The following is a 10,721-nucleotide window of genomic DNA, read 5'->3' on the forward strand; positions in this document are numbered from 1 at the left end:
TCCAGCCTGGCCTGCAGCACCTCCAGATATATAGAAGTTAAAGTCACAGTCCTGGGAATTGTTATTTTCCTTCATTGTTTTTGAGAAGGAGATTTAAAGAAGGGTGAGTCGACTCTTACATTTGACAATATGAATAGCAGGATTTGCTATAATTCTCACCTAATCTGGGCTAGGCACAATCATTAATGCTATCACCAAACGCCTTTGATTTAATATAACTTATGAAAAGAAGCTTAGTTATCAATGTATATATATATATATGTATTTTTAGATGAAAGTCTTCTGTGCTTCAGGAATATTGCTACATAAAAGTTAATGTGGAATAGATGATTCAATATCCTACAGCAAGTATAGAAGCAAACAATGCCTAAATATTTAAACAGCAAGAAGATAAGAATTCCACAGCATGCTAATATGGTATGCACATATCCCACATCTCTGATCCGTACTCTTTAAGCCTATAAAAATAGTTATGAATTCTTTTATTTACCATTTTAAAAGAGAGCTTCATAAAACCTGATTTAACTGCTAAATGCTGAATGAAAATCTCTGTAGGGGTTATATTTAGAAATTCATATTTATATTCAAGCAAAGACCAACATTTCTCAGTGATATCCAAAAGCTTTACGAGAATGAAATCTGTGCTCAGCATTTTTAAGTGCCTGGAGAGCAATTGGAGGGAGCTGACAGAGGGTCTTCCCTGCAGGGTCTCTGACTCCACCGGTGGCACTTACTCATCTGATACCCTTGTCACCACCTTATTTCTCACTACCTTCCAAGTCACTGTAATCTGGCACGACGGTTAGATGGAGCATGAACAAAAGGGAGATTTCTTATGCTGCACTGATCCTGCCCTCACACGGGGTAAGATGGTAAAACAAGGTTCTCAGTCAAAGAACATGCTTCTGCTACGGCACTGACCCGAAAAACAAAGAGCCAAGCAAGTGCAATAAGTTTGCCACCCCTGTGACCTCTAGTGAGTCACTTATTTTCTGTCTACCTTCATTACCTATGGAGGTTACATTAATTCCTACCTCTCTTCTGTGGAGATGCCTACTAATACTGCACTGCTGAGTTATTTGTTCAGCACACTGAGCTGCTGGGAATGGCTCTGCATTTAACCCCAATTCCTGCCACTGCACTCAAGAAACAATTGGTAACAGCACCCTGCTTGTCACAAATGGCCAGGTTGTTACACAAATGGGGCTATATCTGTGACAAGACTTGGGGATAAAAGTTCTGCCAATGAATGAAGCTACATCTTTTCTATCTGCTGAAATGGTGTTTTGGATGGGTTTAATGGGTGCACAATGAAACAGTACCTTAGTCTACAGAGCAGGTCCTGCTCGGGCAGGCAGTAGTAGGGCATAGGCAGACACATGACTGAGCAGTGTGTTCTTCCTATGGACAGAAGCTAATTCAGTATGGGAAGGAAGACTTTGGACCACTTGGCTGACTTTAGCACGCAGGACCCATTGAATCAATGCTTTTGATAAATATCTGCTTACCTACAGAGCCAGGAGAGGTGGAATGCCATTGCAGCTGTAATAAAGAGCTGTAATAAATCAAAAATCTCGTCCTTTCTTTGAAAGCAAAATTATACAGCAATGAGCTTGGCGTTTGCCCTCAGATGCACCTGTATTCCTGCTGTGGCTGTTTGCAAGGAGGGAAGAAGAAGCAGTTGGCTCAATTTGCCTTGGGCAGGGCCAGCAGCTCATAGCTCACCCCTAAAGGCAGATAACTCAACCCTTGTGCCCACTCTCACAGCTTTGCTCAGATTTTGGTCATTTAAATTGCATCAGCAGTCAGGAGCACATACACAATACTGCAACTGGAATTAATAGCAGGAAAATCTTAGCCCTCCTTACACAGGTGCTTCTTGTAAGGCTTTCCCGTAATGCAGATATACATAGCACCCTAATCAATGTGAAAGTTGTGTATTTCACTAAGCATATTGGAAAAAAGCTTCAAAAGAAAAAAAAAAGTGCTAAAGAAGGCTGTTGAGAAGATCAATTTTCTCATTTCCTCCAAAACACTTAGTGAATAGAATACCTTTGGAAACCCCTGAATGTTTAGTGCTTCTGCCTAAATCACTGGTTCCTTGGACCTTTGAGAGACAGTAGGTCCCACTTTGGAAAACGAGCCCAAATTGCTTAAAAAGCAGATGTATGTCAGCAGTATTAAGCACTTCTACTTTGCTTCTCTGCACTGTAAATTGATAACAAGGTCTGGTAACTAAACCATATGCTGGATACGACACATTTCATCTCAGAAATTTTCTGAAGAATGACAGTAAAAAGATGTCAATAAGAGTTATTTATTAGAAAATAGTGCTGCTTCTAATATGGGCTGAATGGAATGAAAAGACTTCCAAAGAAACTGCCAATATAATCAGATTTGATATATTTTTTTCTTTTCAGTGCATTTGGTTTGGCATTTTTTCATGAATTTTGGTATTGGATTTGCTTCTTATGACCCCATGAGTCATTGCCCCACATCCTGGTGCAGAGGCAGGACTAGGACAGTGGTGTGCAGGGCAACTTATGGATGTGCTGTGCACAGTGGTGACACCCTGGTACATGTTCCTCCAACACACAGAGTTGCTGAAGCTCCTTAAGTCTGGCTTCAAGCTGACTAAAATCTGGTATATCTCCATGAAAACAGACCCTGCTACCTGGTTGAACCATCTGTGTCTCTCGTTTTGGAATGCTGCAATTGGTTCCAGAGTGAGAGATTTGCTTCACCAATGCATTACACAGATCAGAAATGATGAACTCGGCACTGATTCAGTCACTGTCAAGCACAGTTTTAAGGGGTGATCTGCAATATGGAAATTTTTCAAATTGATTGAAAAAGACACCTGAAAAGAAACAGGAGCGTTCACTTCAGGTTGGATATCAGGGCAAGGCTCTGCCCCAGAGGGCACTGAGCAAGGTCCCAATCAGCTGCAGCTCAGGGAGAAGTGGGACATCACTCCAACGTAGGGTTGGGTTTTGGGGAGTCTGTATGGGGCTGGGTGTTGGTCTCCATGATCCTTATGAGTCCTTTCCAACTTGGGATATTCTATGGTTCTATGATTCTATGACTTCTCTATTCCCGGGAAGATTTGAGCAAGAAAAAATGGTTTCATGTTGTTGCAAGGATGATTTGGACTATGCACGGAGGGAAACTTCTTGGTGTAAAGGGTCATGATGCAATGGAATGGGCTGGTGGAGGTTGTTACATCTCTGTAGGACTTGGTGCACTGATTAGATGCACATCTGTCAGAAAATGGTTAAGGATGGCTCTTTCTCGAACCAAAGAAATGGATTCCATGGCTTATATTCAGTACCTGCAGGATAACATTGTAAGATCATGGGATTCTGGGTCCCCCCTTGGTGATTCATCTGAAGATTTGCCTTAAATATCTTTAGGTATGATTTGGAATTTCAGAGACTTTTGAAAGCGACTGCCTGAGCAAAAAGTGGAATATTCTTCCTTTGATCAAAACAGAGAAAGATTTCCTTATTAATTATTCTTACACCGAAACTGCCACCACATATTGTTTTCAAAATGAACGTAGAAGCCTGGAGACCTTACAAAAGACGTTTCCAAAATACCTCTTGGTGCGTGTAACTATTCCACCTGAGCCCTTGCATGCTCTAATATCAACTGTGTGGTTTGAGCCCTTGGAGTACATATTCCAATTGCTCTTTGCTTTGACAATGAGCTGATAAAACTCCCTGGTTGTTGCTTAGAAGTCTTCTCATATTAATAGAAACACTGTCACCGGGCTCTGTTCATTGTGCTCTGCCATGGAAATGCAGAACTCTGTTTCAGATCCAAGTGATTTTGTGTGTTGTGTGCTCGCATTTTAACAATGCTATCACTCTGCTCGTTCATTTCAGGTGTCACCAGAGACCGTAACTCATCTTTATGGAACCTTCATCCTTGTATTCTTTTTCTTGAAAACATTATCCTTCTTTTTTGGCTCAAAGGCTACATTGCTTTACAGTTTTTGATGCCAGCTGGAGCAGATATTCATTCCAAAACATCTGACAACTATGCTTTACTGTCAGAATATATATTATTCAGAAATTGAAACAGGCCTGTTCTACGTGGATTAAAACAGAGACATCCCAGGTAGTTTTACCAGGGCTCTTCGCCCACCACTGCACATCTCCATGGCAGTTGAACTCAGCTCTCCCCAGGCTCAGAGCAGTGAAAGAATTGCCCAGGGGAGGCAATTCACCATGCCTTTGGAGTCCACCAAAAGTGCCCTTTTCTCTCCATGGCTTTTGAAGGGATCCATATATTTTTACAGGTGAGTCCCATCCCAGGTATCTATGTTAAAATAAAGCTACAGGTTAAACAGTAGCAGATGGCAACATTCTGATGCATGCAGGGCTACAAAGTAGTTGGTGATGAAGAAGTGGAAGAAGTGGTGGCTTGGCTTTGACTGATGTGTTGAGAAATTTTAGACTGCTATAAATCGGTGCATCTTCTTTGGAGATAACAGGTCTACTCTGATTGATGTCGATGAATGAAAAGGTCATATATGTGTAATGAAAAAGGACAGAAATCTTCATCCATAAAATTCTCTGGAAACTTTAAAGCATTTATTTGCTTGGCCAAATGCATGATGCTGACCAGTGCTCCCCATCCACAGCTCTGTCAGGTGTGCCAGCCCATTCCAGGTGGGCAAGAAGGCTCTCCTGAGGCCAGAATAGGTATTATGAGGCCTTTTTTTGTTGTTGTTGTTGATTTAATTAAGATGCAGAAATTGATCTTCCCAGGTGAATGGCCATTTTTGTTTTGGTTTGTGTGTCTTCTGTCTGTTTGAAAGCATTGGCTGGTACATCACCAGAAAGCACTGAGTGGTAAGTGCAGTCTGAACTGGAAGTACCCAAATAAATGGGTGCAGTCAAACAACAGTGGAACTAGATATGTTCTTAGAATCATAGAATAGCTGAGGTTGGAAACAACCTCAAAGATCATCCAGTCCATCTATCCACTTACCACCAGAATTTCCCACTAAACCATGCTCACTTCCAGGGATGGTGACCACCTCTGATCTTGACCTCCACTCAACCACCTCTCTTAGCAGCCTATGCCAGTGCCTGACTGCTCTTTCAGAGAAGAAATCTTCATAACATCTAATCTGACCCTCTCCCAGTGAAGCATTCTCTTTTGTCATACTGCTTAAAACTAGGCTGGAATTCAAAGGCTTATCCTAAAGAGTTGTTAAAGCATCTTACCAATTTTTGATCTTGATAGTAAAAAAGATATGCAACATATGAGTGTATGTGCATGTTTATGCACATTTGCATATATGCCCACTTCTTTTACCAATCACATTATATAAACTCTATAAATAACCAAGACATGTAGATGACAATGTTCATTGAATGGAAATGACTTATTTGATTTTCCATTGAATAAAGAATTAATAATATTGCAACTGCTTGTATTTGAAGAGTAATGCAGATCAGGTGTCATCCATATATTATTTGTTTAAGTTTTGAGTAGGCTAGGCAGCTTAAATTAGACCCCAGCTTCACATGCAGACTATTTCAATTAGAGTAATCTCTTGTGATCTAATATTCTTAGCTTTAAAGTCATACTGCGTAAATATTTTATTACATATTTAATAACACTTTTTTCATAATCAAGAAACTAATGCACATATATAAAATATGTGCATTTAAAGAGCTGCTGATATGACATGGGAAACTTTGAAAAAGATTCTATTTGGGAATTAATTCAGCTCAGGGTGTAATTCAGAAATAATATTTAAGTGAGGGCAGCTGAATACATTACACATTGCTGCACAAATCTGAAACAAAAGCTCAGTTTTGCTCCACCATTTATTTTACATGTAAGAGTGTAGTCAGTTTATATCCATACTTATATGAAACAATCCTAAGTACCTTAACTGGATCAATACTAAAGTGAAGTTTAAAAGGAAAGGCCAAGCCCAAATAATATAACTGAGGATAAATGTTGAATATAAACATTAATTAATAGTGAATTTTTAAGTCGCATGTAAAGACACGCTTGGGAGAAGCAGTGAGGAAGTCACTGTGAAACTTGCCTCTACAAAAACAGTGTTGGGACACGGCCAGCTGGACAGTGGCAGTTGTGAAAGTTAAAGATGTACATTTTTTTAAATCATTACCTTCATCACTGCTCTTGTTCTTAATAATAAGCAGGTGTTTGTGGCCTCATTTGCCACTGAGCACAGGATACCCTGGAAATGAAAGCCAGGACAGAATAATATAAAGCTTTGATCCAGCTCGAATGCCAAACTGATTGCAGTGCCTTTGTTGGTGAGCTTGGAGATGCGATGATGCTTTGCTAAACCTTAGCAGTTCATGAGACCAGACAAGGACAGTGAGAGATGCAGTGCCTCTGCATCTCTGCAGAATTGCAGGCAGGTTTTTACACTGCAGAATGCATACTTACTCTGTGTGGAAGCATCTTCCTTCCCGTTGTCTCTATTTCCAAATATCTATCACTACATCCCCCTGATCTTAACCAGAGACAGTGAGAGTAGGCATTGAGGGAGTTCCATGTTGATTCTCATTAGAGGAGTCAGACTTTTATCCTTTTTACAACATTTTAAGGAAACATATATAATATTACAGAGGGGATTTCAACTGAGAAGAAAATGCAAGATTATTTATTTATTTATTGTTTTGAAACGGATGCTATACATACTATACATCTCTAAGAAGACATGACTCAGGGAACGGTTGTCTTCTAGAAAAAAATTATGGGATAATGTGGCCAGTAGATCAAAATCAAGAAAGAGTTTCTGATATCAAATGACTCTGATTTCACCTCAAATCTGTTAGGGCTCGTGAAATATCTTCTGGAGGGATTCTTATTGTCTCCTGTGGGAAACCAAGCTGTGGGACAATGGCAGCCCCACAGCCACAACAGAATCATGGAGTCATAGGATCACAGAACCACAGAATGGCTTCAGTTGGTTGGGACCTCAGAGATCATCCATTTCTAATCCCCTGCTGTGAGCTGAGTGCCCCCCAGCTCAGGGGCCCATCCATGGCCTTGAGCACCTCCAGGGATGGGGCACCCACAGCTCTGGGTAGCAGTGCCAGGGCCTCACCACCTCTGAGTAAAGAATTCCTGCCTAACAAAGGCTTATGAGAGCAGAATTAAAACACACTCAAAGTTGGCATCCAAGTTCTGAATTAGGAACATGATATTGTTTATCAAGAACAATACATCACAGTGTAACAGTGTTTTGTTTGTCTTCGTTTAAATGAGCTGTTACAATAAATCTAAAGACAAACAACAGATACATAATTAGGATAAGAATCTCCCATCATACACAGATTAAGTAAACAACCTGGCATGCTGGCAAAGGCAAGCAGTAATCCATCATTGACCCTGTGACTAAGGTGTCATTTTTTCTTACAGCAGAACGGGATCCAGAATCTCCCTGTAGTCCTAATGCAACAAGCCCTTGTCTAAAAGCACAATTAATCTAAGAATAAATTAAATGATTATGTTGACGTAATTATAGAATCATAGAATCATTTGAGTGGGAAGGAACCTCTAAGGGTCATCGAGTCCAGCTCCCCTGCAATGAACCAGAACACCCACAGCTCCATCATGTGCTCAGATCCCCATCCAGCCTGACCTTGCTTGTCAGGCTTGTCTTTCATGTCACTGTTACCACTGCTGAAATGCACTACCCGCCGCCTTACTGTGTTCACATCCACTTTTTGGTCTCCATAAACATTCAGCAAGCATCGATGAATGTCATTTGGTGCAATTTTTTCTGCATGAAGTAAATCAGTTCCACACATTTCCTTCATCCGCACTTCTGTATCAGACATCATTCTGTCAGAGTGCCCCATCTATCACAAAACATGGAATACTGGTGGGAAGGTTTAACCTCTCCTGCCATCTCACCAACATCTGCCTTTGCAATCATGGACCAGCATGCCAAAGTAGAATGCATTGTTTTTGGAGCCCTCGTGAATATTTCTGCCCATCTTGAGATAGAGCACTGAATTTAGAGAGTCTGTTAGATTTTTAATGGGTGTGAGTGGCCCTAGAATGTGTAGTCAGCTGCACACTTGCATACAAACTTCATTCTACATGGCTCTGCCTCTTCCTTATCACATACCCTTCTTCTCATATCATGGAGTTGGAGACTTAAATGTACCACAGCACTCAGATTATATCTGTTGTATTACCTACAATTAATCATTTGTAAGCCACGATATATATGTATGAGTGTCTTCACTTTCCTAAACATCCTGTATATGACTCCTTCTATTCCCTTCAGTTTTGTAAACAATAGCTTCTTACCATTTCTCATTTAATTGTGCTGCTTTTATCACAGATAATATTAGTATGGGCATTCTGGGGTTGGGGAAAAAAAAAAAAGGCTACACAAAGGAGGTAGATATTTCATATATTTTCATTGTTTATAAAACTGGACTGAAAATCAATTTTTATGAGCATTTTTAAAGCATTTCTAGTGCACTCATGAGGTTCGAAGGAGTTTGGAACAGGAGCCAGCAGATGTAAAATGATAGAGACAAATATTTTCTCTAAATAATTCCACAGATACTGGAGAAGCCATCATCTTTACTTTAACAAATGCTTTGCAATGGGTTTCTGTAATGTTTTTGGTCCTAAGTGTGGAAGAGACCCTCCAGTGGGGTGGTTCAGCACTATAAAGGCATGTGAATCTGAACAGCTTGCACAGCGAAATTCCTTCTGTACCATGGATGGAGGAAGCAATTTGAACTAGACAACTCTAAAACGAGAGCTGTGAGACAGTAATTTGAGGAACAGCCTTCTTTAGTTTTGTTTTAGTCTGGAACTTTCTTAAACCATCCTGCTGCTGCCTTCCTTTTCTCTTGGTCTGGATTGAAGACCTGCAAACGCTGCTGTGCTGGGGAACCCAAGTAAAAGTTCCAAAGTGAGATGTAACTTGGATCCATCTGTGTCTGCTGCCTTTCTGCAGTCATTTTGAGTTTTATATATGTATTTAAATCCTTTAAAGTCAGTTTTTGGCTTTGGGATTGGGTTTTTTTTTGTTTGTTTGGTTTTCTTTCTTTAACATTCAGGACTTATCCTATGAAAAGCAGAAGTCTTAGAGAACCAGATCCCCTAGCAACAGAGGGGTAACAGGAGCAGAGCAAAGAGTTTCTTTATCACTCTGCTTTGAAAATCCTTTATTCTGGAAATCTCCAGGGAGGCTGAATCTCAGCTCCTGCTAGGAACGGAGCGCCAGACATGCAGCTGGGCACTCAGCTCCAGGTAACGCCAGGACAGCAGCAGTTTCAAATCCTGACATACATAACCGAGCTTGGTGGTGGCACCAGGCACAGCACGGCCGTGATCGTATAGTGGTCAGTACTCTGCGTTGTGGCCGCAGCAACCTCGGTTCGAATCCGAGTCACGGCAGGAACGTTTCCCAGGCACAGGGCTTGAATTTTGGGTGGTGCTGGCTGGGTGGGTCCCCTCTGATTTAACTCTGTCGTACTCCGTTCTTTCACAGTGCAGGGAATTGCTGCTAGCTCTGGTACACGAGCCTTCAAACAAAGCAGACAAAGCAAAAATGCTGCGAGAAGAGTTTGAACTCCATTGTAAATGAATGTAAGGGCATTGAGGAAGGAGTTACAGCAGCTCAGCCAATGCCCATCAGCATTATACACACACACATACCCCCAAATCTCAACATACAATCCTGGAAGCAGGGTATGACAGAGCTGTTACACTGTCAAGGAATCACTGTGCAGCCCTAATCCAGCATCTGTTATCTCTAAAAACACACCACAGTGAATTCCCTGCGCTCCAGAGGCAACCGTGATTTGAAAAATACCGCTATTAATTGATTCCACAAATTAACTGTTAATCCAAGAGTCCTGATTATGATTAGTGTGCTAATCAATTTATTTGATAGAAAGCTTTTTAAATTTTCCAAATTACAGTTCAGCTCTTCTCTCTCTCTTTTTAGCTTGTTTCATCTAATTAACTGTTTTTCCTAGCAGTGAAAAGCAAGATCTTCCTTTCTTAATTGCCTCTTGACCCTTTCTCCCTCTCCAATGCGGTTGCCTTTAGAGGTTCTTCATCATGAGAAAATTAAAATGCTATCAACGAATTAAAAATATTGTTTGGCTCAGAGGAAACTTCCCAGCACGTCTGTGAATGCTTTGGAGTTATATTTACACAGCTTTGCTGAGGAAAGTCTGACTCCCAAACAGACTGGATTGCCCTTCAGTTAATGCATGCAGATGAACAACCTCCCTGGCGACTTTGCAGGATCTGCTTTGGTAATTGCTGATTGCAACACCAGGCATGGATTGAATGCAGTGCATGAGAGAGCTGTGTGGGAACGGAATGGGGCCATGCAGATGTCCCCTGATAGCCCATGGGTTGATGGGATGGCCCCAAACCTCGTGGTGCACTCTGACCATAGGGTGGATCTAACCGTGCCAGCCTCAGACGTGCACAGTGTGTGCATGGGAAAGGGAGGAGTGCCTTGGGAAAGCACATGGAAAGCTACCATGCTTCTTGGAGAGGGAAAATAAAGCCCAGAGCTGGGTTGTCACAGCCATGTCTGATGGCCAGTGTTTGTTCTCAACTCCAACCTCCCCCAAATCAGTCAGAGAGCACTGAGGCTCACCTAGCTGCTCCTCATGGTCAGACCCCACAGCTGAGATTTCTGAAGCAGCCTGTTCTGAAAAGGGAAGTAA

The 10,721-nt window shown here is 41.3% G+C and overlaps 1 non-coding gene across 1 annotated transcript; it reads left to right on the top strand.

The window, feature by feature from the left end:
* Nucleotides 1-9,357: 9,357 nt before the first annotated feature.
* On the top strand, nucleotides 9,358-9,429 carry TRNAH-GUG (transfer RNA histidin (anticodon GUG)). Its single transcript has one exon. It is a non-coding gene; the product is annotated as a tRNA-His (tRNA).
* The last annotated feature ends 1,292 nt before the right edge of the window (nucleotides 9,430-10,721 follow it).

The sequence above is a fragment of the Cyrtonyx montezumae genome, unplaced genomic scaffold (assembly GCF_038088225.1).
Source record: "Cyrtonyx montezumae isolate F1298 unplaced genomic scaffold, pur_monq_1.0 scaffold_10, whole genome shotgun sequence".
Lineage (NCBI taxonomy): Eukaryota > Metazoa > Chordata > Aves > Galliformes > Odontophoridae > Cyrtonyx > Cyrtonyx montezumae.